We start from the raw sequence: 27,314 nt of genomic DNA on the forward strand, positions 1-27,314 counted from the left end.
CTTCTGGCCACTCCTACAATGAACAGTGCATATGCTTAGCTTGACTGGGTGGCAGTGGGACTACTCTTTTACGCAAAGCTAAATGAGCGCTCCAGTCTTCACAGGACTGAGCCAAAGTAAGTACTTTGAGAACAATCTTAAGAAATGTATTCAAGCAAGGAATGAATTAATAAAAAGTATGAGTTGGCAGATCAGAAATGGGCCAAAAATAAAAGGCAACATTCGGCAAATAAAATTCACTAGATAGACTTGAAATAGTGAATCAAGATGAACTTAGGAAATTTGTACTTGCAAAACATTGTAATTACTAAGGTCAGAGTCTTGTTCTGTTGCATTCTTTGAGATCTATACTCCAAGGCATATTTAAAGATAACCAATCAGGCTATTTTAAGTTAGGAACATTTAAGTCAAATGTCCTTATTGAAAGGGATAGATATTTTCCATTGTCATGGAAAATCACTCCCTAAGTGATCATTCATTTTTGTATTCTTCATCAAACACAAATGTTGAAAAGATTATGTACAGTAAAACAAATGTCTTTTTGCCCTATCTCAATTCAAAAACAGGCTTATGTATTTTGCTCAAACTTTTCAGAAACATTCAACTTATGATAATGAGCAATCGTGAGAACATTCCACTCAAAAAGCAATATCAGTATAATATGAATTTGCATTTGGTAATAGCAAAAATAATGGATGCTATTTAGTTTTTCTGGACAACTGCACCCTTTTCTCCACTGGCTGTGCAATGCCATGAATGTGACATAGGTCACTGGATAGAATCAGATATGTGGAAAACAGAGACATCTGCATAAAACACTGTTTACTGATATTACTACAGGATTCTTTATTAAAAATTCTAGTGAATTGTAGGATTTTTTTTTAACAAACTCTGTTTTTATGATGGTGGTTCTTGATAATGACTTGCTTAGTAAGATTGACTTCTGAAATGGGCTTAGAATGGGGCATCGAGTCCTGTTTTCCTTTACGTCCAGCTGGCCTCCTGGGCTATGTCTATATGGTGCCCTAACCTTGAAATAAGCTACACAATTTGTGCTATGTAAATTGGATAGCTTATTTTTAGTAGATTTCGAAACAAGCTATTTTGGCACATGGCCCTGTCTAAACAGCACCACATGCTGAAATAAAGCCTAGTTTTGAGGCATCCCTATACTCCTCTTGCAATGAGGTCTACAGGGTTGCTGGAATAGCACACCCATTATCTCAAAAACTGGGCACCTATGCCAAGATCATCATCATCATCATCATCACCATCAATAATTGTGGGCTCAGCGTCTGTTGGTGTCTGATGCCTCTCTCACTATTTCCTTCCATCTTTCCCTGTCCAGTGCGGAGTGGCTTAGTTTCTGTAGACTAGCTCCGCACCAACCTACTACATCATCTATCCATTCTCTGTGAGGTCTGCCCCTCCTATTCGACCCGTCCATTATGCCGAATACCAGGGTCTTGATTTTTCATCCGTCATTCATTCTGCAAATGTGCCCAAATAGTTGTAGCTTCCATTTTATAACCTTCTGCAGCAGGTTATCTTTTGGCTGTATCTTTCTATATAATTCATCATTGGTGACCTTCTGCATCCATCCTATTCTAAGCATCTTTCTATAACAACTCCTTTCGAATGCCAATATTCTTCTCTTCAAATCTTTCGTTATCATCCATGTCTCACATCCATACAACATGCTGCTGAATACAAACATTTTCAAGATGCTCAGCTTTGTTCTTAAGCTAATTGCTTTGTTTTTCCAGATCTTATCCATCGCTTTCATCCTCACTCTTGCTTTCACTATTCTAGTCGCTATTTCTTTCTTACAGTCTAGATTATACATTATGTTGCTCCCCAGATACATGAACTTCTCTACATTTTCTAGTTCAATACCATCAACACTGATCTTCCTTCCTATTTCCTTATCTCCAAATACAATTGTTTTTGTTTTATCGGTGTTCATAATCAGTCCGTACCACTTCCCTTCTTCATTTAACACCTGCACCATTTTTGCTAGCTTCTCCTGATCTTCCTCAGTTATAACTATATCATCTGCAAACCTCAAGTTGTTAATTCTTTTCCCATGCACAGATACCCCTTCCACCTCTTCCTTGATCTTGTCCATTGCTCTCTCCACATGTGCGATGAAGATACTTGGTGATATGGGATCTCCTTGTCTCGTACCTCTACTTGTTTTAAACCAACTTCCCAACTCCCCGCATGTTCTCACCGCTGCCTCCGCATTGTCACTGATATCCTTCAACAACCGTATCAGTCTGCTATCCACTCCATCTGACTCCAACACCGCCCAAGTCACTTTCTCATCTATACTGTCAAATGCCTTTTGAAAATAGATGAAGCAAGTGTATATGTTCTTGTTCTTTCATTGAGCTTTTTCTGCTATCAGTCTTGGTGCCAATATCTTCTGTATGGTACTTCTGTCTTTTCTGAACCCCGCTTGCCCGTCTGCTATATGTTCTTCTATCGTGATCATAGTCTCTCAGTCACTATCATCAGCACCTTGCCTAGATGACTCATTAGGGCAATCGTTCTGTAGTTCTTGCACTCCAATGTACTTCCTTTCTTGGGTATTGTCACTAGCACAGATGTTGTCCGTTCCTTAGGCACCTTCCCTTCTTTCCATGCTATATTACATAGACTGTGTATTTCCTGAATCATGCTTTCTCCACCGTATTTGATCATCTCTCCCATGATCTTATCATTTCCAGGGCTCTTGTTGTTCTTTAGTTTCACTGCTTTTTCTACTTCCTCCTTCAAAGTATCGGTCTCGCTCTAGATGCTCGGTGGAGACACTCTCTGAGACACTCGGGTGCAACTGTGCATTGCATAGGTCGGTGCAATATTTCGTCCATCACTGCACAATCTTCTCCCTGTTCATGAGCACTTATTCATTCTCATCTTTGATCGCCATCTGCTTTGGTTGCCATTTCCTATTAATATTCCTAATTGTCTTATACACCTCCCTGGTCTTACATTCACCATAATACCTCTCTATATCTTCACGCTGCTCCTCCAACCATTTCTCCTTATCCTTTCTGGCTGCTTTCCTTACCTCATTGCATTTCACCCTATATTGCTGTTCTGCCATCTCAGAGACATCTCTTATAATCTTCAGCGCTCTCTTCTCTTGTCCCATCTTCAGTGTCTCCTGGGTAATCCACTTCTTATTGATCTTTTCTTCTTCTGGAACAGAGTGCTCAATTGCCTCTTGTATAGCTATGGGTATCCCTGCAACTCTCTTATCTAGGTCTTTCTCTGTGGTGATATTCTTAATCTTCTTTTGGAGCGCTGTTCTGTATGTATTCCCTGTTTCTTCCTCACATAGCCTTGCCACGTCTCTTCTTTTCATAAACTGGGTCTTACATTTTTTTTTGAGTTTTATCTTGATGTTTGTGATCACTAGACTGTGGTCTGAGTCTATATCCACTCCTTGGAAAGTTCGGCACTGCTGTGCTGATGTTATTCATCTTCTTCTTGTCAAAATCAAATCTATCATGTTCTTGGATTTCCCGTCATTCGATCACCACGTCCACTTCCTACAGTCCTTTTGTTGGAATCTCGTGTTGCAGACCACCATCTCATGCTCTGTAGCAAACTCTACCAGCTTCTCACCTCATTCATTTCTTTCTCCATATCCAAAGCTTTCCATGACTCTCTCCCAACCTTCATTATCTGTTCCAACCTTCGCATTCCATTCTCTTCCGATGATCAACACATCTTTCTTGGGTATCTCCTCCACCCCCTTTGTCAAGTGGAGGAAGCTATTTTGGGATATCTTTGTATCCTGAAATAATGCTAGCTGTGTAGACATAGCCTGAGTATGAAATATTATTGATTTTTATGTGCTCTGAATATTCTGAACAAAAATGATCTGACATTGGCAGTCTTACCTTTTCTTCTGAGCAGATATCTTAAAAAAACCAAACATATTGCATTTATCCAATGGTGCAGAGAGGACTCTTGATGAGACTTGGTGCAACAGTTTTTCCTGTGTTTATAAATTAGAATTTAGGTTAAGTTTAAGTAGATTGTGCTCCACTTGGTAGCTAATGGATAAAACTCTTTGCCAGATAAAATTCCTGTTGTACGCATACAATTTTTAGGGCAGGACAATACTAGGGGGCAAAGTTTAACTAAATTGTGCAGTTCTAGTAATGTAACAGCTTACCTGGAATCAACTTATCTTGGTTTGACTTACCACAGCACCCCCACTTTTTGGAGTCAATGGGAGAAACTCTCTTGCCAACTTCCCTTACTCCTCACTATACTGCGGAGTACTGGGGTCAACCGGAGTGCGAGCAAAGGTCAATTTAGTGCCTTCCTACCAGACCCATTAAATCAACCCCCCAGAAGATTGATCTCCAGAGTGTCCATCTATCAGTAAGTGTAGACAAGCCCTTAGAAATTGTAATCAATCGATAATTGGTTGGGCTGTCAGCAGAATATATGTAATGCTTCTTTGTAGAGCCCACATCTCCATAATAGATTCCAGATTTTTTAAAAATCCAAACAACCCTGTATTCTAAAGGGATTCAGGGTATGTGTCAGTCCCCCCAGCTTTAAGAGTATGGAAGTGAAGTTATGGTGTGTCTCATTACCATGTCCTGATGCCCTCAGAGTGTGTTTCCACTGAGGCCAGGTCTACACTACAGGGAAGAATCCTTTTAAGCTATGACACTTCAGCTATGTGAATTGCATAGCTGGAGTCAATGTAACCGAAATGGATTTTTTTTCTGCTGTCCCAACAGTGGAAGGTCAACAGGAGAAACTCTCCCAGCAACTTTGTTGGGAGGAGTACCAGGGTTGACTGTAGAGCCCTGATGGTTTGATTTAGTGTGTTCCCACGCAGTGTGCTAAAAATTGAGCCCTGGAAAATTGACTGCCACTTTGTCAATCATGCAGTAGATGTACCTACAGTAATAGACTATGCACTTCTCTATGGAACTTTCTTCTTCGACAAAGGAATGCACCATACACCACAGTCTGCTCTCCCCCACAACATGAGGCACAACCTCAGCTACAGCAGGCTTGGCATATGTGCTAAGTTGGGTGTGCTATGTAACAAGTGTTTGTCAGGGACACATGAAGTCATAATTAAGTCTTTCATTCTGTCCCGAGGACACTGAGTCCTGCTCATCTTAGAAATTCATTTCAGTCCACATCAGCTTAATGCTCCATCTACTTATCAAGTGATGTATTTGAGGGATGTGGGGTAGGGAATTGTTCAAAATCTGGTGGCTAAAATGTTTCTGAACTAGGTGAATGTCTCAGGTGTTCACTTCCATCAGGTAGTGTAGCTCCATCCGACTGTAGGTTAGTACATATTTGCAAGGCATTTGAGCACTGCGCAACACTCCAGCTGGGTGGGGCAGTCTGCTGTGCCTTTCAGAAAGCTGTGAGCGAAACCACCTGGAGATATATTGGATTCTTTGTCTCAGCTTAACAATGACTGTTAGTTGCTTCCCAGGGGCTCTGTGACAGTTCTCATGTCTCATTAATTTACTGTAGGAAAAAGTGCTGAAACTATTCGTGTTAAAGGTAAGAAAAATGAATGGCAATGGCATCCTTTATTTTTCTGTGAGTACTTCTGACAGCTGCATAACTGTCTGTTTAAGGTCTTTTACCCAATAATTAACACACCAAAGAGATAAGACTCCTCTCTCTGCCATATGTTGATCTGGCTATGAAAATTGGCTATGGGAGTTGATGGTAAGGTTTCCTGAGTGATTTGACTTTGCAGCATTTTGGAAAAGTGTGCAGAGAACATAAATGCTGGAAATTAAAACTACATTAGCTTTTCAAATAGATCCAGACCCCCCCTGGTGCCAGACCCTTAATATCAAATGTGGATGGCTTCTGAAGGCTGTCAGAGATAGCAGCACAGAGAAGTAAATATCATTCTCTTTGGAAACTGAAGGAGAAGGAAGCTCTCTCATAGTCTAATGAAAGCTGGGGCAACCCAGAGTGCCTTTCCTGCGCCTAAGTCAGGCATTGTGCCGCGATGATGGGGTGCTGTCAGTATCTTGTTTTGGTTAAATAGTGTTCCATAAGCAGACTAAACCCAGTGGATTTTTAAAGCCCAGGAGGTCACCCTGAAAAAATAATTCTCAGTTTCAAATGGCTTAACATGTAACATGTTTAAAGGATCATATGGAATGAATTACTGTCCAGAGTAAAACAAACACTAGTCTCTCGAATCCGGTGCCATTGTTAAAAATATTCCAGTGGATACATTTCTCATCAGTGTAGAACATTTGGCCAAATCACAGCATAATGCTAAGGATTACCGACATCCAGTGGTCTGCATCTATTTCTATTAACTTATATAGTAACAGAGAGTAAGCCGTGCTAGTCTATACACTATCAAAACAAAATGCAGTCAAGTAGCACTTTAAAGACTAGCAAAATAGTTTATTAGGTGAGCTTTCGTGGGACAGACCCACTTCTTCAGACCATAGCCAGACCAGAACAGACTCAATATTTAAGACACAGAGAACCAAAAACAGTAAGCAAGGAGGACAAATCAGAAAAAGATAATCAACGTGAGCAAATCAGAGAGTGGAGGGGTGGGGGGGAAGATCAAGAATTAGATTGAGCCAAGTATGCAGACGAGCCCCTATAGTGACTCAGAAAGTTCCCATCACGATTTAAACCATGTGTTAATGTGCCGAATTTGAATATAAAAGTCAGCTCGTCCACTTCTCTCTCTAAAACGGTGCGATATGTGTTGGCAATCTCATCATACTGACAGCAAATCCAGCCGTTGCTCACTGACTTGAGCTTGGACATACAAGATCTTTACTTTTTGTTTTGCTTTAAGGAAAAAAGGTAACACTATGAGTTCCTAATGTTATTCTTGCCAAACTTGGACATGAACAGCAAGCTGAGAAGTAGCCTCTGAAGGAAAATATGTCACCGTCTGTTTGTTTAGTAGGTTGGAAAGAGGGAAGTGTGTGTCTCTTGGTATGGCTGGAAGATCAGAATATAGTTAACCTGCTACAGAGAGATGATGGCCAGCATTGTAAACCTAGGGGGCAGGACAGTTCCCATAACTATATTTAGGCACTGAAATTAAAATAACCAGTTTACCAAACACTTGGGGACAGCCAGTGGCTGCTGGTGACCAGGGCTGGATTAACTCTTCTGGGGACCTGGGGACAGTAGATTTTGTGGGGCCCTCTATACTCCAAGATGGGGCCAAAAATTAGGGGTTTAATTTGTGGGAGAGGGCTGCCAGGAAGTGGCATGGAGGTGCAGGGTCTGCGCACTAGCTAGTGTGCAGAAGCGGGCAAGAGAGAAGGATGCGGATGGGAGGGAGGAGGGAGTGGGGCACTTACCTGGCACAGCTCCTGGCAGGAAACAAGTGGTTCTGCATAGCCCTCCGCTTACAAGCACCCCTCTCATTGGCTGCAATTTCTGGTCAATGGGAACTGTGGGGTTAGAGCCTGCAGACAAGTGCTGCTAGCTGAGGCCAGAGAACAGAGAATGGTGGTGCACAGATCCACTTCCCCACCCCCACCATCAGGCAGAGCTCCAGCACATAGGCACTTTAGGGGCTGCAGCCCAGAGTCACTGGCTAGGGGTGCCCGCTTAGCCTAGCACCCTGTGCTGCAGCCCCTAAAGCCCCTCTCTTAATCCAACCCTGCTGGTTACTTAGTTAGGGGTTGTATTTGCTCAGCACCACTGAAAATATGGCCCCTTTCTTTGAGGTTGCTACATATGAAATACAGAGCCTCCTGTAGGTCCCCAGGGCCTGGGCATTTTGGCCCATGAGTGTTTCAGAGGCAAAGCTACAACAGCCAGAACATCCATTGGTAGATACTGAAGTAGGGTTGTAAACCCTCCTGCTTCAATGCAAAACTGGCCCTGCACCTAAAGAAGAAAGGATAGTCTAAGAGGTAAAGCCCTAGCTTAGTAGTAGGAGATGTGGGATCAATTCTGTGTTCTGCCACAGACTGCCCATTTGACCTTGGGCAAGTCACTTATTTTCTTAATGGATCAGTTCTCCCCTCTTTATAATGGGGTGATAGCACCAGCCTACTTCCCAGGGGTGTTGTGAGGATATTTGCATTACAGGGTGTGAAGGACTTAGGGTCTAGAGTGAAGGTGACCTGATAAATAGTGTAGTCAGATAGGCTGAGCACTCTGAAGCCCAGGATTGTAGATGGGCAAAATCCAGACTTCTGAATGGCAGTCCTTAGAACTGCCTCTGGGCAACATTATGTGCGGCTGTCCCAGCTACTTCATCACTTTGAGCTGCCTTAGACCCTCTTACAAACACCTTTGTTCTTCAGTTCATAGCAACATGCAGCATTGAGATTTTTCTCCACATATAGATCTTATCATTTCTAAGTGCATTTTGGAAGGAATTCAGAGCCAGTCCTCCACAGAATTTCAAAGTGACTCATGAGCTACATTGATTTATGCCAGCTGAGGAGATAGGAACCAACTTCCCATCTAACAGAGGGTGCTCAACCCCAACTCTGACTCCATCCCCAATCCATCTCTTCCATCAAGCCCACCCCTATCCTGCATCACCTCTGCCCCCATTCCACCCCTTCTTCCAAACCTTCACCCCTGCCCTACCTCCTTTCCTGAGTCTGCCATATCCCCACTCCTCCCCCTGGCCAGAAGAACATTGAGCACTGGGAATTACCTGGTCACAGCGGGAGATGCTGGCAAGGAAGAGAAGGAGTTGGTCAGCAAGCAACCAGTGTGTGCTGCGGGCACAGAAGGCATCTTGGCTCCTGGGAGGGGGATGCAGAGCACCCACTAATTTTTCACAGTGGGTGCGCCAGGGCTGGAGCAGCCATGGAATCAGCACCTAGGGCTGAGGATCGTAGAGTCATAGAATGGTAGGGCTAGAAGAGTCCTCAAGAGGTCATAGTCTTCTGAACCCTGTGCAGATGCAGGACCAAGTAAACCTAAACACTTTCTTCTGGGTGTTAGTATAAATTGTTCTTAAAAACCTCCAGTGATGACACACTCTCCTTAGACAGCCTGTTCCAGAGCTTACCTACTCTGACATTCTAAAATGGTTTCCTGATGCCCAAGCTACCCTTCCTTGTTCCAGGTGTGGGCTTCTGCTGCAGAAGTTTTACTGTGGTAGAGTACACTTCGTACAGCTTGATCAACTGGACCAGCAGCCCTCCCAGAGGGTGTGCCAATCACAGCATGGTGTTTATGTTGTTCTAGCCAGTCTTGCAGCAACCTGCTGGCCAGGTTAGAGGCACCACACTGCAGCCTAGAACCCCAAGCAATCCGCCAGCCTCAGCCTCCCAAGGAACAGGGCTCCCAGGCACACACTGCTGCACCCAACAGGGCCTTCAGTTAATATAGAAGAACAGAAATATGTATACTCGAAAGCGTGATATGTCCTCTCTGTTCTGTGTGATCCAGACTGTTACAGGGGAACATACAAATGGTGGGACCATTTCTTGAAAACAAATAAAGGCTTTTGTTTAAGGAGAGGCTGACATAACAGCCACACATGCTTAGCCCGTGCTGGGAATACATTTAGCACTGAACAGAACAGACAGCAAACAGCACTTACTGGCATCGAGGCATGGCATCACTCAGAATGCCAAGTGCCCCATTTACATGGAGATGTTACACCGTGCACATCTGAGCTCTCCTACTTTGTTGTTCCTTGGGGGAAAATGGACTGTGGTTAATTAAATTGTATCAGCCCCCTCCCCTTACCTCCCCATGTTCTAAGCCAGCTGCACTTGAGCTACAGTTAAGACTACTCACTGTAGTTAGGTGGAAAGGGCTGCCTAGCATAGCTGTGCAGAAGCCAGCACTTCCTTGGCTGCTGTAGAACCTACTCCCACAAGGACCGAGCACTGACACTACCATCACTCCCTTTTGGTCCAAATGCCAGAAGTATTTCTTTACTTCTATGCCTACCATAAACACATCACATCATGGACATTAAATACAATCCCCCAGGCTCCCACTGTGCACACAACCCTCTTGGGAAAAGTAACAGAGAGGGAGCCGTGCTAGTCTATATACTATCAAAACAAAAAAGCAGTCAAGTAGCACTTTAAAGACTAACAAAATAATTTATTTGGTGAGCTTTCGTGGGACAGACCCATTTCTTCAGACCATAGCCATACCAGAACAGACTCAATATTTAAGGCACAGAGAACCAAAAGCAGTAATCAAGGAGGACAAATCAGAAAAAAATGATCGAGGTGAGCAAATTAGAGAGTAGAGGGATAGAAGGGCGGGGAGGTCAAGAATTAGATTAAACCAAGTATTCAAATGAGCCCCTATAGTGACTCAGAAAATTCCCATCCCAGTTCAAACCATGTGTTAATGTGCTGAATTTGAATATAAAAGACAGTTCGGCTGTCACCATTTCAAGAGTGGTAAGAAATTTTTTCTTCAGTAACACGCAAACTCTTAAGTCATTAACAGAATGGCCCACTCCATTAAAACGTTGACTAATGGAGTGGGCCATTCTGTTAATTACTTAAGAGTTTGTGTATTACTGGAGAAAAATTTTCACACCGTGTTTGAAAGGGAGACAGCCAAGCTGTCTTTTATATTCAAATTCTGCACATTAACACATGGTTTGAACTGGGATGGGAATTTTCTGAGTCACTATGGCTACGTCTACACGTGCACGCTACATCGAAATAGCTTATTTCAATGTAGCAACATCGAAATAGTCTATTTCGATGAATAACATCTACACGTCCTCCAGGGCTGGCAACTTCGACGTTGGGCAGCACCACATCGAAATAGGCGCTGTGAGGGAACGTCTACATGCAAAAGTAGCACACATTGAAATAAGGGTGCCAGGAACAGCTGCGGACAGGGTCACAGGGCGGACTCAACAGCAAGTCGCTCCCTTAAAGGGCCCCTCCCAGACACATTTGCACTAAACAACACAAGATCCACAGAGCCGACAACTGGTTGCAGACCCTGTGCATGCAGCATGGATCCCCAGCTGTGGCAGCAGCAGCCAGAAGCCCTGGGCTAAGGGCTGCTGCACACGATTACCATAGAGCCCTGCAGGGGCTGGAGCGAGAGCCTCTCTCAACCCCTCAGCTGATGGCCGCCATGGCGGACCCTGCTATTTCGATGGTGCAGGACGCAGATCGTCTACACATGCCCTACTTCGACGTTCAACTTCGAAGTAGGGCGCTATTCCCATCCCCTCATGGGGTTAGTGACTTCGACGTCTCGCCACCTAATGTCGATTTCAACTTCGAAATAGCGCCCAACACGTGTTGCCGTGATGGGCGCTATTTCAAAGTTGGCGCCACTACTTCGAAGTAGCGTGCATGTGTAGACACGGCCTATAGGGGCTTGTTTGCATACTTGGCTTAATCTAATTCTTGACCTCCCCCCCACCCCTCTACTCTCTAATTTCCTCACCTTAATCATTTTTTTCTGATTTGTCCTCCTTGATTACTGTTTCTGGTTCTCTGTGCCTTAAATGTTGAGTCTGTTCTGGTATGGCTATGGTCTGAAGAAGTGGGTCTGTCCCATGAAAGCTTACCTAATAAATTATTTTGTTAGTCTTTAAAGTGCTACTTGACTGCTTCTTTGTTTCTCTTGGGAAAGTGCACCACAAGTGATGTGAGTTGATCACATTGCTTAATTCATGATTGGAGAGTGTTCAGATGCTGCAGCGATGGGGGCCTTCATAGACTGGGGGAAAAATGCCAAAACCTGAAAAGCAAATTTTGGAAGATCGCTGCTACGGAATGGATTTGTCCATGGAGATGGATCTGAATTTGTGCAAGGTATTCTCTTGCTTTAGAAAGGAAAAGGATATTTTCAAACTCTTCATCAGAAGCAACAGACAGATTTAGATTATAAATATTTTATTCATCTGAAGGGGAAGTATTAGGATTGCTTTCAATCAGCCTGTTTGTCACATTCTCTTGTAACGGTTCCATGGTGTGTGTTTGGTTAAAGGATTCAGTCACCCAGGCTGCTGTGATGTAATCATGCTCAGGCTAATTCCATGGCCTGTGTTATGGGGGAGGTCAGACCAGAGGATCATCATGGTCCCATCACATAGCTCCTACTTCCACAAGAGACAGGACAAGCCTTGTATGGCTAATGTGAGCACATCCATGCGCAAACAATGGGTGAGATTTTCATAAAATCCTCAGTGATTTAGGTGCACAAGTCCGATTGACAGTGCTCCTAACCACATAGTTGCTTTGGAAAATCCCACCAGCTACAGCTTAGGATGAGGCATTCCAGATAGGCAGGCCAAGATGTTCAAAAGCAATAAATGATACTTGACACTTAAGTTACATGAGGCCACTGTCAGAGTGCTGAGTCCCTGCATGTGAATTTCAGATGCTGTGATGGGGATTTCCCCCAGCCCTAGAAATGCTGAGGGAATGGGCCAATTAACCACACAGGCTGCACTTGGAGGGTTGCCAGAGCTCAATAATGCTTAATTAAGAGTGAAGCTCACCTGGGCAGCAAGGGCACCATTTAACAGGGGAGGCTAGGGGAATCTGTAGCTCCACCTAAAGTTTGACCCTCCTGTGGATTTGATACTTGAGGTCTGCTTTAAAGTGCATGCCCTAGCTCTGTGCTACCCCCAGCTTTGCTCTAGGGCAGAGAGTTTCGTTTATAAACAGAGGGAGGCAGGGTGACTAGATAACAAAAAGTTGGTCATTCAAGTAATTGAAGGATCCCTAGGTGACCATGAAAACATTGCTGGTTACTCCTTTTAAAAGACCAGGGAATAAAGACTAGGGCATAAATAGTGGTGTGCTCTGGGGTCCCTACTGGGACCAGGACTGATGAATTTATTCACAGATGATCTTGAAAAAGGGTTAAACAGTGAGGTGGCAAAATTTTCAGATGATACAAAGTCACTTAAAATATTTAAGTCCAAAGCTGACCGGGAAAAATTATGAAGGGATCTCACAAAACTGGGTGTTGGGCAGCCAAGGGCAGATGGAATTCAGTGTTGATAAATACAAAGTAATGCACATGGAAAAATATAATCCCAACTATAAATACAAAAATGTTGCGGCCTAAAATAGCTGTTACCACTCAAGGAAGGGATCTTGGAATCATAGTGAATAGTTCCCTGAAAACATCTGCTCAATGTGCAGTGGCAGTCTGAAAAGCTAACAGAATGTTGCGAATCATTAGGAAAGGAATAGGTACGACAGCAAATATCCTATTGCTTCTATATAAAATCATGTCATGCCCACATCTTGAATACTGCATGTATGTCTGGTTGTCCTGTCTGAAAAAAAAAAACATATTGGATTTGGAAAAGGACGTGAAAGGGCAACAGAAATGACTAAGGGTAAGGGACAGCTAAGACATGAGGAGAGATTAATGAGACTGGGACTCCAGCTCTGAAGAGAAATGACAAAAGGGTGGGGGACATGTCAGAGGTCTAGGAAACCATGTCTGCTGTGGAAAAATCGACTAAGGAAATGTGACTTACTCCTTTGCTAACATAACACGAGAAACTTACACAGTGAAATTTAGAGGCAGCAGATGTAAAACAAGCTAATTATTTATTCATGGTCAGCCTGTGGAACTCTTTGCCCAGGGATGGTGGAAAGGCCCAGACTAGAACAGGGTTCCAATAAGAACAAAATAAGTTCAGGGAGGGTTGGTCCATCAATTGCTGTTAGCCAGGAGGGGCAGGGACAGTGTCCCCAGCCTCTGTTTGCCAGGAGCTGGGAATGGGCAGCAGGGGATGGATCACTTGATGATTACGTCATCTGTTCATTCCTTCTGAAGCACCTGGCATTGCCCACTGTGGGCCGACAGGACACTGGGCTAGGTGGACCTCTGGTCCGACCCAGGGTGGCCATTCTGATGCTATCATCTAGGGTGCAAATGTCTCTGTCTCTCTAGAATAACCACTAGGCCCCACACCCCTCCCAGAGCTGAGACAGAGCCCAGGAGTCCTGATAGTGTCACTTGCTCACTTGCTTGATCCCTCTCTGCAGAGTTAGTAACAAAGTAAGAATGTACAGTAAAATGTTAGTGCTAACCAGTGTTTCATAAGTGTCTAGTCACAAGATTTCTGAACATGTTAGTATTAGAGCTGAGTGGGTCTAAGACTTACTTAATTTTCTTTTTATTTTATATGGGGCTTAGGTACAGTGTGCCTGTCCACTAACTGCCAAGTTATCTGTCAAAAACTAGAGTTTTCCTGTGCCTCAGCAGCCCCTGGAAAGAGGTGATGTGTGTGGGCAGCGGAGGGCACACAGGGTCGTTCCTCCTCAAATGTGCTGCTTGGCTTTGCTGAGCATGCTGTTACACTGCCGAAGCTGCTGTCCTCACTTTGCCCCCATCCCTGCAGGCACAGGTCACCCCCATCCCCAAAATGGCATTCCTGCTGGGCAGGCCTCTAAAGCTAAGGAGCTGAGCACAGAAGGGGTGTGGGGAAGTGGCCAGCAGTCACTTCCCGAGATGTAGGAGATGTGCTGGAGCTTCCTGGGTGGAGGGTGAAAGGGCACAGGGAGTGGAGGTTGCTGGGACAGAGTCCAGAAAGGTCGTACCTGGCTCTAGGAGGAAGGAGAGCCCAGGCTCTTTGGGCTGGAACATGGAGTATAGGACCTGGCCGGTTCCCCAACAGCCATGGCGGAAGCGGCACAGCTTTGGACCTGGAACGGTGGCTGCCTGGCAGGGAGTGGCTTGTCCTGAGAGATGCTGGCAGAGAGCCAGGTACTAAGAGTGAGCAGCCAAGTCACAAAGATGACGCCCTGCAGCAAGAGGTATTCGGCTAGCGCTGGGCTAACCTCCAGATGAGACGTGAAGTGCAATCCAGCAGTGAGTAGTGAACCCCGCCACTGGCTCTTATGGAGCCTCAGTGAAAACCTGCGATACCCGGGGTAACGAGTCAGGTCCTAGACATGAACTGACTTCTTTGTTGCTGTTTGTACTCTGTTAGGGTCTGGTGCCACCAAAGGAACTCTTGTCCACCTTCCCCCAGCATAGTGCAAACATGCTAGGCCAGGGGTCGGCAACCAAAATTGCAAGAAGGGCAATTTTTTCCAATTCAGTAAAAAACTCAATAATTCAAGAGCCGCTGTGCATGTGAATATGAGATGGTCCTTAATAACTACCATCAAACCGTACTTTTTGTAACCCCTATTTTAAGAACAGTGCACATACATGGATTTGTATTGAGATACGTTTACTACAGGACATTCACAAACTTTTTACATACTCTATTTCCTCATGCATTACATGTGTTTTTGCACCCCTGTCTTCCTGATTTGCACTCCCAAACCTTTTCTCTCTCTGGAGGATGGTAGGGGGAGTTATCCAATGTTTCAACATCACCTATCATTTGCTATTTAGATGGGAGTTGTTCATTTTTGGGCTTTTAGACGTACACCATTTATCAAAAATAATCAGGAGGTTTTTGGTTTTGTTTTGGTTTGTTTTTTACTTTGAAATTGTAGCTTCAGGAGCTGCAAAGAAGTCCTTAAAGAGCCACATGTGGCTCTGGAGCTGCAGGTTGCAGACCCCTGTGCTAGACAGAGCCAGCCTCTGCCCCAGAGACCAGTTAAACTCAATGGGCAGATAGGAGGGTAGAAGAGGAAAGAGGCCAAGATGAGGGAAGTGACTTTCCCAAGTCACTCAGGGTCAGCGTCAGAGACAAGTTCCCTTGGCGCCAGACTGATGCTCTGTCCGCTAGGCTGTACTGCCTTGTAATGGGCTTAATTAGCACTCACTGGCCCAGGCCACGTCCCCAAGGGTCCCTTGAGAGGTCAGCCACTGTTGGCATTTGTGAAACTGATTTTGTGCCATTTCACGCTCTCCTGCTCTGGCCCTAGTGATGTTGTGCAGTGAAAGCGTCTGAACGCTAGCCGGAGCTGGGCAGAGCTGCTGTCACTGAGACCATTTCTCTTTTTTTCCCACCTATTGGGAGTTCTGCGTCATGCTCTCCTGGAGCAGGATTTGAATCCTTTGTGGCAAAAATGAGCTTAAAGTTAAGGTGGGGATTATAACTGCACTCTCTATATAGAGTCTTTCAAGTCTGCCCAAGGCTTACAAGGGACTGACCAAGGCTTACAGAGACTTGCTTGCCTCATGTGTTGTATGTGACCTCCAGGCATGAGATTCATGACAGCACCACGATGCAGACCAACACTCAGCTGCAAACACTGTGTGACTATCCTAGTTCAGGAACTGGTGGGTGAATTGGTCTGTGCTCTGCAGGTTGCCAGACAGCAGCTTTCTGGCCTGCAAATCTTTGTAAGACAATGGTTTTGCTCACCATTTTTACAAAAATTCTCACAATCCAACTTACTTTGTGCAAATGTCTGCTGGTTTATTTTCACTTTTCAGAGCCAACGCAAGTATGTTTGACATGAATTTGGACATCCAGCTAAACATTTGAGGTAACCTTAAGTCTCATTGCTTAGCTGGATCTCATTTTCACCTGTCCATGTGTCTGTTTATGTGTGTTTTTATCCATACGTATCAAACATTGCTATGTAACAGTTACCTTTGCTGCCAGACTCAAAACAGGGTAATGAAAAATGGAGCTACCAAAGAGTACTTGAGGAGTGTTACTTTCCCAAGCTTCTCCCTTACCACTTCTGCTCAGACCCCCTTGCCAAACAATTTCCTCCCACTGCTTAGTTATGGATCTTCAGTGCAGAGCTTTGGTGTGTTGCAAAGGGACAGTTTGTGAAAGAGGGCAAAAGAAAATTGCCATTCCTGGGCGACCAGAGAAAATGGCAGCCTCTGAGGGAAAGGATTTTATCCATTAGCATCTGCACGTAAAACCTTCTGTTATAGCAGGGTTTCCCAGACTTAAAACATTCACATACCCCTTTTGGGACTTAGACCTTATCAGCGTACCCCTCTCCCAGTGCCATCCCAGTGCTTATCTCCTGATTTTTAGTAATTTATTTTCTGCTGTGTATCCCTGGAAATCCTTTCACATACCTCCAGTAGTACATGTACCACACTTTGAGAAACACTCTATTAAAGAATAAAATCTGGCAGAAAAGTGTAGGCACTCACAGCAACTATTTTAAATATACAATAGAGAATAAACATTATTTTTAGTGAATAATAGTTAAAAATGATCCTCATTCCAAATATTTTTATTTTCAAAATTGCTCGTTGCTTTAAGTCTCCTTAGATTAAGCTCTCCACCAACTCTTCTGCAGATGTTTAAAAAAACAAAACAAAACAAAACCTTTGAGAACAAAAAAGTATCGGACTGCCACGGTCACATTTCAGCCACAGCTCCATTTGAAATACTTGCTACTAAACAAGTGAAAAGAAACAAACAAAAAGCAGCAGAGATAATTCAGAAGGAATGAAAACCTAGACTATGTGGAATTTCACACTGAACAGTCAGTGAATGTAGTGAAAAAACAGGGATTTATGCCCATGTTAATCCCTTTTCTGAACACCAACAACTATACACTCACAACCAAATGTGTCCGTTATTTATTAAAATCAAGGAAAAATAACAGTTCTGTTTGTGGACAAAAATATTCAAGACACTGGGATGTAATGATCACTATTTTTCCTTATGTCTCACTGCAACCTTGGAATATAGTTTTCAGTAATTTTCGTGTATTTCTGTTACTTCCATATAAGTTTACTTGTGATGACCTACTGTTTTTAATAGTCTATTAGCCACTTGAAAAACTAAAATGCTCCTTTACCTATTTGTAGTAAGAATCTGGATACCTCATTATAACACCTGAACTGACCCAGAAACCCTGTTCTGTAGTCTTGTGACAATAACATGATTTAATCATAGGATGCAAAATAATCAAGATTTTAGACTAGGGATGAAAAGCCATTTATAAATCTAGTTTAATCAAATGCTTTCTCTCTATAAAGCCCATTAATTCATGACAGATACCTCTTCTGCCTTTCCGCAATGCACAGGCTATTATACTAATGTAATTTAATGTGAAATAGATATTGGTTTGAAGAAAAAGCATTTCTACAAAGCTTTATGCTCCTGAAATACTTCAGGAGGTAGGCTGACATAATAATGGATCCAGCTGTTTTGGGAAGGTTGACTTTCATGGTTAAAATTATGCAAAATTTTTTGCACAGGATGTAGTCAACCTCATATTTACCGAGAAACATTGAGATACTTGCCTTTAAATACCAAGAAACACAAATCCTTTACAAATCAGTTCTTGCTAATGTCCATTCAGCTCAACCCACAACATTAAATGAGTTGCATTTCTTAAAAGGAAAGGAGGACACGCAAAAAGCACAGAAATAACACACATTTTTTTTTATATATTTAAGACATAGACATAAAAGACAATAATAACAGCACACTCTCAAGACTCTGTCATGCTGAAGGTTTAACATCACTCAATTTATAAATCGCAAATAGTAGATAGATGATGAGTAATGAATTGTTAATTTTGAAACAATTTCTCTTTCAGTCAGTCAAAGTTTCTGCTTTCCTAGCTGCAATCCTGTTCAATTCAATGCCGCTCCTTTGTATCCCAGCCACCCTCTCTTCTGACACCCTACAGCCCTAGCTTTCCTTAGGAGGTTAGGGAAACCCAATATCTGAGCTATACATTCACAAAAAATACTTGCACTGATTTCACTTACCACTGTTAAGTCTCAGTAGCTGCGAGTAAGGCTGAATGGAAAAAGGACCTCGTACAATAGCGTCTCTAAATTTACCCAAAAGAAAGGAGCTTGTCCTTTAAGTGTCTCTAAACATGGTTTGCATAGCTGGATCTCAGCTTATCTGTGCTTTTCTGCTTTTGCTTCCATACATGGATCTGTTCCCAACAGTAACTCCAAGCTGTCGAAAAGAAGCTATCTGGCAGCTTTCTGCTTCATCCAACACATAAATGATTAGGAAAAAAAAATCTTTTCTGCCTGGTATTTTTATACTCTGAGCCCCTGTCACAAAGTCTTTTTCAAATTAACTTGAAGATTACATGTTTTCTTTTAAATGCATGCTGAACAAATCATTGCAGACTAGTATATGCAACCATAAAAATTGATGATTAGGTTTGTATTAAAGTTAAAATGGATTCAGTCTCTTGCAGATCTTGACTGTTTGACCAAAATGTTTCAAAATATTTGCACAGAAATTGTTAGGATGGGGTAAATACAAATAAAAAAAGACACTTTTTAAAAAAAATGTAGGAGTTCACATCACTTCCACGAACACTTTTCACTTTCTTTGTAGGTCAGGATTTGTATGTTTGTACATTGGAAGGATTTCAGCCTGATACACATCACGGCTGTTGCAGCAGAATGTTAAGAGTCACATTTCTGAGGGAGAGTGAGAGAGAGAGAGAGAATGCACAGGAGAAATGTGACAGCTCCCAGATTAGTAGTGGTATCAGTAGTTAGCAGTAGTCACACTGGGACATGTAAATGCCTCAAACTTTGAAGAATGGAAACCCCAGTTTGGGAAAGGCCCAGCACATCTGTCAATGAGTAAAAGAGGGAAGAAGGCAATTCTCATTAGCCTTCCCCTCCTTGGCTCAACCAGCCTTATGTAAAGATGATGTTCTAGTTGCAGAGCTCAACATGCCGTGATGGGAAATGTGAAGTCTAAGGTAGAGCATATAACCTTAATTCTGCTGCAGCCCCAACCCCAGCCCTGTGGGGGATTAAGAGCCTCAGGAGGGGCAGAGTGGGTTGGGTGGTGACAGGATTGATTTGGAGGGAGAATTAGGAGCTTGCTAGGAGTGAGTCAGATGTGGAGTGAGAACTCCTGCAACCTTCCCACCCCATACATGAGGAGCACTGGTAGCTCCTGACAGACTGGTAACCATACTGAGGGGGGCTGTGACATTCATGCTGGCAAACTCTGTAAAAATATGCACATGAGGGTGAGGAGAACTAATTGTATAAATAAATAAAGTCCTCACCCAACAAAGCCCTGAAACACCTGATTAAGTTTAACCACAGAAATAATTATTTGACTTCCATGGGGCTTAGCATTATCTGCTTTGTTTTGCTGTGCTTTGCTAAACTGTCCGTAGAAATACAGCAGGCTATTACAATGCAAGTTCAAGTGTAAAAGAACAAGATAAGATGTGGCAGACATGAGGAAAAAAATTCCAGATACTGTGCTTTCTGAGGATTCGTATGGGATTGTGCCCTTAAAAATTGTATCATAAAGCCTCCATGCCAAGGGGCAGAATTAGGGTTTAGCAGCCAACTTTAGTATTGGCATTTCCAAACATCTGCATGCTGTGTTAACATTCCTGTAACTTGGGTTTTAGTACAGAACGGTTACAAGTCTTCTTGTGTTTTCTGTGGCTCCCTCTGTCGTTTGTCACAGCCCAGAAATTCACAGGGAGTAGTGTAGACAGAATCAAAGCTTACAGGTCAGAAGGTGTAAGTCGTCTTCGCTGACAAATGAAAAAGAAAATAAAGTGTGTCACTCAAGGAGGATTTACTAAACAATAAACAAAAAATAACAACAATACCTGAAAGGGAAAAGAAGGAAAATGGCATTTATCTTTGTCTTCTTTCTTCAAGTTTCTGTTGCCACCTAAACTTAGCAGCAGAACAAAGGTTAAAACCACTGGTGTGTCAATCTGTGACTGTCCTTCCACGGCAGCAAGAAAGAAGCCCCATCCTGGCTTTGGTGTCTTACCAGGAAGAAGTGGGTAGACTTACAGCCTGAAGCCTGGCCTAGAGTGACTTAGTGCTAATACTGGCAGATCATCATCAACAACAGTCATAATAATACAGGATCCAATTGTGCCACACTTTGATCTCACGTGTCCTTCAGAGTGAATTCATTGCATGAGTTCTGCTCACCTTGAGTCAGCATGGCAGACTCAGAACCAAAATAGTTATCACTAGTAAGGAGGAGAACAAATTAAAAACAATAGTTCAGGCCAGGACTTAAGTTCAGCTGGAGCTGTCAGGCGCCAAGCTCTGGTAAATATCTTCAACCCTCCAGAGTGGTTACAGCATTGGGGGTGGAGGTGGGGTTCCAGGAAATACCGTGTGAGAATTTGTGCCCTGTCTCAGGCCAAACAGTGTGGTTTCCTTCAGGGCACTTAGTAACAGGATGTTTACTTCTAGTCCTGTTTTTGTGTTAACCACATTTTCACCAATTGTCCTCAACGGCAGATAGGTCCTCAGCAGGTGTAAGCTGAAGAGGGTGCATTGAAATCAACAGAATAACACCAGATCTGAAGAACTGGGTCTCTCCCACAAAAACTCACCACTGAATAAATAGTATTGTTAGTTTTTAAAGTGCTACAGGACTGCTGTTTTCTTTCATGAAGATACAGACTAAAATGGCTATCTTTCTGAAACACTTTACACAAGTTCAGGATCTGGCCCTATATCTTGTTGTAAGCAACTTTTTATCTATATCTTTTATTCTACTTTTCCATCTCTGCTGTCTCAGACTCACCTGCCACCCGTGCTGCCTTAGTGAGGGAAAGGTGTGAGAACAGTCATGGAAGGTTATAAATTGTTTAGGAAGGACAGACAGGGGAGAAAAGGAGGAGGAGTTGCGCTCTATGTGAGGGAGCAGTATGATTGCTCGGAGCTCCAGTATGAGGAAGGAGAAAATCCAGTTGAGTGTCTTTGGGTTAAGCTTACAGGCGGAAGTAACAGAGGTGATGTTGTAGTTGATGTCTGCTATAGACCTCCAGATCAGGGAGATGAGATAGATGAGGCTTTCTTCAGGCAGCTAAGTGAAGCTTCCAAATCACAGGCCCTGATTCTCATGGGAGACTTTAATCATCCAGACATTTGTTGGGAGACCAATACATCAGCACACAGATGATTCAGGAAGTTTTTGGAGAATGTTGGGGATAAATTCTTGGTACAAGTGCTGAAGGAACCAACCAGGGGCCATGCGCAACTTAACCTGCTGCTCACAAACAGGGAATAACTAGTAGGAGAAATAGAAGTGAGAGGAAACCTGGGCTGCAGCAACCATGAGATTGTAGATTTCAGGATCTGGACAAAAGGAAGAAAGGTGAGCAGTAACATATAGACCCTTGAGAACAACAAGAAGTTTTGTGGAACCTTATAGACTAACAGATCTATTTTGGAGCATAAGCTTTCATGGACAAAGACCCGCTTCATCAGATGCATGAGTGGGACGGTGGTTTCAGAGGGGTATTTAAAGAATGGATGTGATGGAGTGGGGGGAGTGCATGTGTGAGTCAGGCTGGGTGTCTGAGGCAAGCAGCAGCTCCCAGTGGCTAAGGATGACCCTGGGGCTACAACTGGCAGGTAACACCTCTGCCCTGAACAAAGAGGAGGGAGGAGCTGAGCTGGGTTTTGAATCGGGGGTGGCAGTTAGGAAGCTAGGGAAAGAGGAGCTGGAAGGCAGCCAGCCTGAGGAGGGGGAAAGCTACACCCCAGAGGGGCACCCCTCGGGGCCTTCTCCCCCAGGATGGGTTGGAAGGACTGTCTCTGGCTGCTGTACTGTCGCTTCTGTGAGAAACTGGGCATCTGTTGCCTAATAAACCTTCTGTTGTACCTGCTGAGTGAGAGTCACTCCTGCCAGTGGACGGGGTGCAGTGCAGGGGGACCCCTGAACCCCATCACACTGGAATCCCAGAAAAAGGGAGGGCCAGAGCTGACAAGGTCTATTCAGCAAGGTGGAAATGGCCCATTATCAATAGCAGGTATCAAAAAGAGGAAAAAACAAGTCAGATCAGGCAGGGGGATATGAGTCATTGTCAGAGTCTAATGGGGAGATCTTAACTCCCAGGGCAGAGAAGCTGCCTTTGTAAGCTGTGAGCCGCTCCCAGTCTGGGAGAACAACAAGAAGTCCTGTGGCACCTTATAGACTAACAGATATTTTGAAGAATAAGCTTTCCTGGGCAAAGCCCTGCTTCATCAGATGCATCTTGTTGTTCTCAAAGCTACAGACTAAAACGGCTACCTCTCTGATACTTGCTCCCAGTCTGGGAGTGGCTCACAGCTGACGAAGGCAGCTTCTCTGCCCTCCATCCCTTGAGGTTTTTAAGTCCCGGCTGGACAAGGTCCTGGCTGGGATGACTTAGTGGGGCTTGATCCTGCTTGAAGCAGGGGGCTGGACTTGATGACCTCCTGAGGTCCCTTCCAGCCCTGTGATTCTGTGATTCTGTGAATGGAGCAATGCTCTTCCAGCCCACACAATGCCCTTCCCATGCTGGCTCACTGAACACAGGCAGCTACAGGCAGTGCCTGCAGAGTGCCACAGGTGGCATGAGGGCTGCTGGAGCCAAGAACAAGATCTCTGCCTGTCCTGCTACCAGCTTTGTCTCTCTCAAGTCCAGGGACCGAAATGGCTACAATAATGCTTCAGACAAGCTTCAGTCTGTCAGGCCGTTTTTTCAGTTAGCTGTGAAGCAGAGCTTCCCTGGCCACGGCTGTTCTCAGACCTTCCTCTCTGCACAGGAACAGAGTCAGTATTGTGGGAATGGGAAGCTCCGTCGAGGCAGATGTCATTGCCTCATTTTACATTTCCCCTGCAAAAGACAGGAGACTGTGGCTGGACCCCATCGCCAGTGGGAGCACCCCTCAGTGGAGCTGGGCCATTTTCCACCAGCAAGGGAGGAGGCCTGCAGTACTGGGGGGGAAGATGCAGTCCCCCCAAGACTCATGTCTGCCCTTTGATAGACACATCTGGGGGAAGCCTCTTCTACCACAGGGTGTAGGGGAAGTGCCTGCAGATGGGTTGAGACATACTACAGCTGGAGCGCTTGATTCCAAGTGCCTTGAAAAGGGCAGTCCGTGCTAGCCCTGCTGCTCAGAACTGTCATCCCTTTGCACCCCTACAACATATATCATGCCAGCACTGATTCGGAACGTCAAGAGCTGCCTTCCCCGAGTTCCCAGCAACCCCACAGCTCTCCGACCCATTTCTTGACACCTCCTTTCTCACTGGTAAAGAGAGGGGAAAGTTGGCCCTTTCCACACTGTGAATATGAAGCAATGCACATTTCACAATCTGTTAAAATATAGACAGTTGCTTTGCCAGGAGCCCCTGTTGTTGTTCTACCGAGAGTGAAAACGAAGCCATATGTCCAGCATTTGCAGCTGCTTCCCAAAGACTGAGCAGTGGTTATTGGCTTGCATTTATTTGGATATTTGAGTTCAGCTCTCAGATGAATGTTTTCTAGAGGTAAAAGGTGTAGGGCTGGTGTCATTCCTCTTATCTACACAGAGCTCTCTGAAGCCAGGATCATTTGCACTTGCTGAGAGCCCGGGCAGCCAAAAGGAAGTGAACTTAGGTTTTTTATTATGCTCTTTTATTCTCCCAGAGCACCAAGGCCTGGTCTTCACTAGGAATTCATTTCAATCTAGCTGTGATGTAATTATATCAGTTTGGATCAGGGCTAGGCTGCTGGAAGAGATGTACCCTGCATAGAAGGCTGAACTTGCACGGCACTGAAGGGAACCTCAGGACATCTGGATTCTACACCTGAGTTGGATGGCAATCTGTTGGGTGACCTAGAGCAAGTCACTTCATTTTGCCCCGCCCTTTGCGTGCCTTGGCTGCTTAGGTTGTATATGTCTTGCTTGCTGTGTGTAGACAGAGCAGCTAGCACAATGGGCACTGATTCTAGCTGAGGCTTCTAGGTTCCAGTATACTAATCAAATATTTACCATTGTAATGCTAATAGATTAAAATGCAGTTTGGCCAATGATCTGCTAAATTGAATGGAAGCATCCAGCTGTTCTACCCTATGGTGAGGGCTGTAATGTTTGTAATTTATTAAGCTCTTTTGTGCTGTGTGTTAGCAAATCATACCAGGAAGGTGTCCAGCTCATAAGAAGAATTGAAGCAGTTTTCCTTGTTGTAATTAAGTGATTATTTCTTTCACAGGGGTATACATTTCTGCCCCTCCCAAGCCAAACTAATAAAAAGGTGCATTAATCAGGGTTAATGTGATTAGAGTACTTAGCACCATTAGCAAATGTATCACCTTGCACCCTCCATATGAGACACCAGAGTGGTTCTTTCAAAACAATAGGCACCATTTCTGAGCTACACTAGTAAAACTGAAGTCTCCACCACCCTGTAGGTAGTGCTTTTCCTCTCATACATTTCCACCAGGGGCTGAAACTTTATTCCGTTGCTGAATGCCAACTATCTCTAGGGTAGATGAGCAATGGGATCTGTGTGGCTTTATCTTTGGAGTTTCACCATACCTAGAACTAGAGGCATAGAACAGACTTTTTGGTTGCTCCAGAACTCAAGCACCCCTGGAAAATAAACAGCAGGTACTCAGCTCACAGCAGATACAATGGTTCTGGCCAGGGCTGGCTTTCAATGGACTGTTTGGCATTGGGCATCTGACAGGAGGCACTTGTGGGCGAGGGACCAGACAGGAGGAAGCAGTGGGTAGAGGAGTGCTGTTCTGGGGGAGGCGCCAGAGCGGAGAGAGTGGTGAGCAGGTGGGTGGACTGCAGAGGATGGAGTACACTAGGAATGGGAAAAGGTGGAGTGAGTGTGGGACCTCACAGGAAGAGCCCAAGCAGGAATGGGTGGGTTGCAGGGTAGAGCAGCCATCGGGAAAAGCAAAAGTCAGCACCAGTGACTAAAGCCCAAGACTCAGGAGCCCAATGCCTCTGAATGTCGTTGAAATTCAGAATTCTGTAACTTTGGCTGGAGCTAGGAAGCTGGGACTTCTCTGCACACGTGTGCTCTCCAGGAATGGGGTAACCCTGCTGGCAGCAGCATTTCTTCAGAATGTGTTTACGCTCGTGCTAACGTGCATAATCCCATTTCCCTGTAACCCGTGAGGTGTGCATCCAGCTAGGCTGTGTGCCTCCCACACCTGTTTGCTCCCTGGTGTGGTGGTCAGAAACATTTGTAGAGCATCTCCTGCTAGTCACAGCCTGACCTCTGGGAGAGCGCTCTGGTGAGAAGCAGGAGGATAAAACAGGATTCTGTGCCTGTGTGATGATTGGCTGAGTCTGGAGAGCATGAGCCAATCACTGCAGAGAAGGTACTTGCCACCCTTCATTTTAAAGGAATGCAAATATGGGTCAGTATTTGTGGGGCCTAGGGCACAGCGTTGCAGTCAGGCTGCCACTGCTTCACTTGCTGTCTGTGCTTACAGGCTTCTCATCTACCCTGTCCCACTACTGCTGAGTGCTCCCTGGCACTTTCCCTGCTCCGTTTGTCCATTGGGGTTCTCCCCCAACCCTCTCCCAGCAAAGCCCTACCCCTCAGCCTGGCTGTGCATGCCAAGGACATGTCTACACATAGAAGTTATTTGGAAATAACAGCCATTGTTTTGAAATAACTTTCCTAGCATCTACACAATGCAACTGTTGCTTCAAAATAATTTCAAAATAGCGGGTGGCTATTGGCGTTTTGGGAATAAGGGAATTTTGAAGCCTGGGGTTTGTTTTGAAGCACCCATGTCTACACAGCCAGGTTGCGTTTCGAAGGCAACACTTTTGAAGCATGACTGGCCACCATGATGCTAATGAGGCACTGAATATTCCTATCAGCACCTCATTAAACAGTTCTGATCCTAGTCATTTACATGCCCCTTCCAAAAGGCAGGGGTATTATATCCACAGCCTTAGTGTGTAGCAGCGTTATTTTGAAATAAGCTGTTCTGGAATAAGTCTTCCAGAACAGTTTATTTTGGAATAACGCTGCTGTGTAGACATACTCTAAGACGCTCCTCTGGTCCTGCACACATGCTCCAAGCACACATTTCCAAGCTCATGGGCTGATACAGAAGGTTTATATGCTGATTGCAGCACTTCAGCCACTGGGACAAGGGTTAGCCCTGCACTGCTAGGCATTAACATTTGATGCATTTCAAAATTTAGAGGGTTTGATAAGATAATTGCAGCAACACGATAGCTCTTTAAATTATTTATAGCATTTATGATGTAGCTAATCCACTCAAGGTAAATGATATTGTGGCTTGCATAAATGTATGGTCAATATATTGTCCTTAATTTGTTTAAAACATCCCAGTGATTATGCATTTGGAATTCATAGCTAGAGACTGAATCCTGCTGTCAGTGGACCAGATCAGCAGCTGCGGCAAATGAGGAGAATGCTATGAACCTTAGTGAGGTTTCTAGAGCAGGCTCCATCCTTTCAGTGGAAGGTTTTCTGGGCAAACAACAGGGATTTGCCAGAAATTATTATGACTGCAGAAAAAATAATTTTAATTAAAATCATTGGGTCACTAGCACAAGACTAGAAACTGCACCTAAAAGCTGTTTTTTAAAAGTTATGTTTGGAATAAAATGGAATAAAAATGGAATAAATGTAGTTTTTGATTTTGAACAAAAATCTGATGTTTTTTCCATGGAAAATCATTTTATTCTCTGGCTAGCTTGAATAGCGACATCAC

The 27,314-nt window shown here is 44.2% G+C and overlaps 1 protein-coding gene across 7 annotated transcripts in view; it reads right to left on the minus strand.

The window, feature by feature from the left end:
- SLC8A1 (solute carrier family 8 member A1) overlaps positions 1 to 18,692 on the minus strand; it is a 392,824-nt gene extending 374,132 nt beyond the window's left edge. For 2 of the 7 annotated variants that reach the window (XM_074989184.1, XM_074989182.1), the window contains exon 1: positions 18,601 to 18,677. The gene's annotated coding sequence lies outside the window, so the exon portion shown is untranslated. Of the gene's footprint in view, positions 1 to 8,680; positions 8,855 to 18,600 lie in introns of all 7 variants that reach the window. The other 5 variants (XM_074989178.1, XM_074989180.1, XM_074989183.1 and 2 more) reach the window with 5 other exon arrangements.
- Positions 18,693 to 27,314: the final 8,622 nt, after the last annotated feature.

The sequence above is a fragment of the Carettochelys insculpta genome, chromosome 3, assembly GCF_033958435.1.
Source record: "Carettochelys insculpta isolate YL-2023 chromosome 3, ASM3395843v1, whole genome shotgun sequence".
NCBI lineage: Eukaryota > Metazoa > Chordata > Testudines > Carettochelyidae > Carettochelys > Carettochelys insculpta.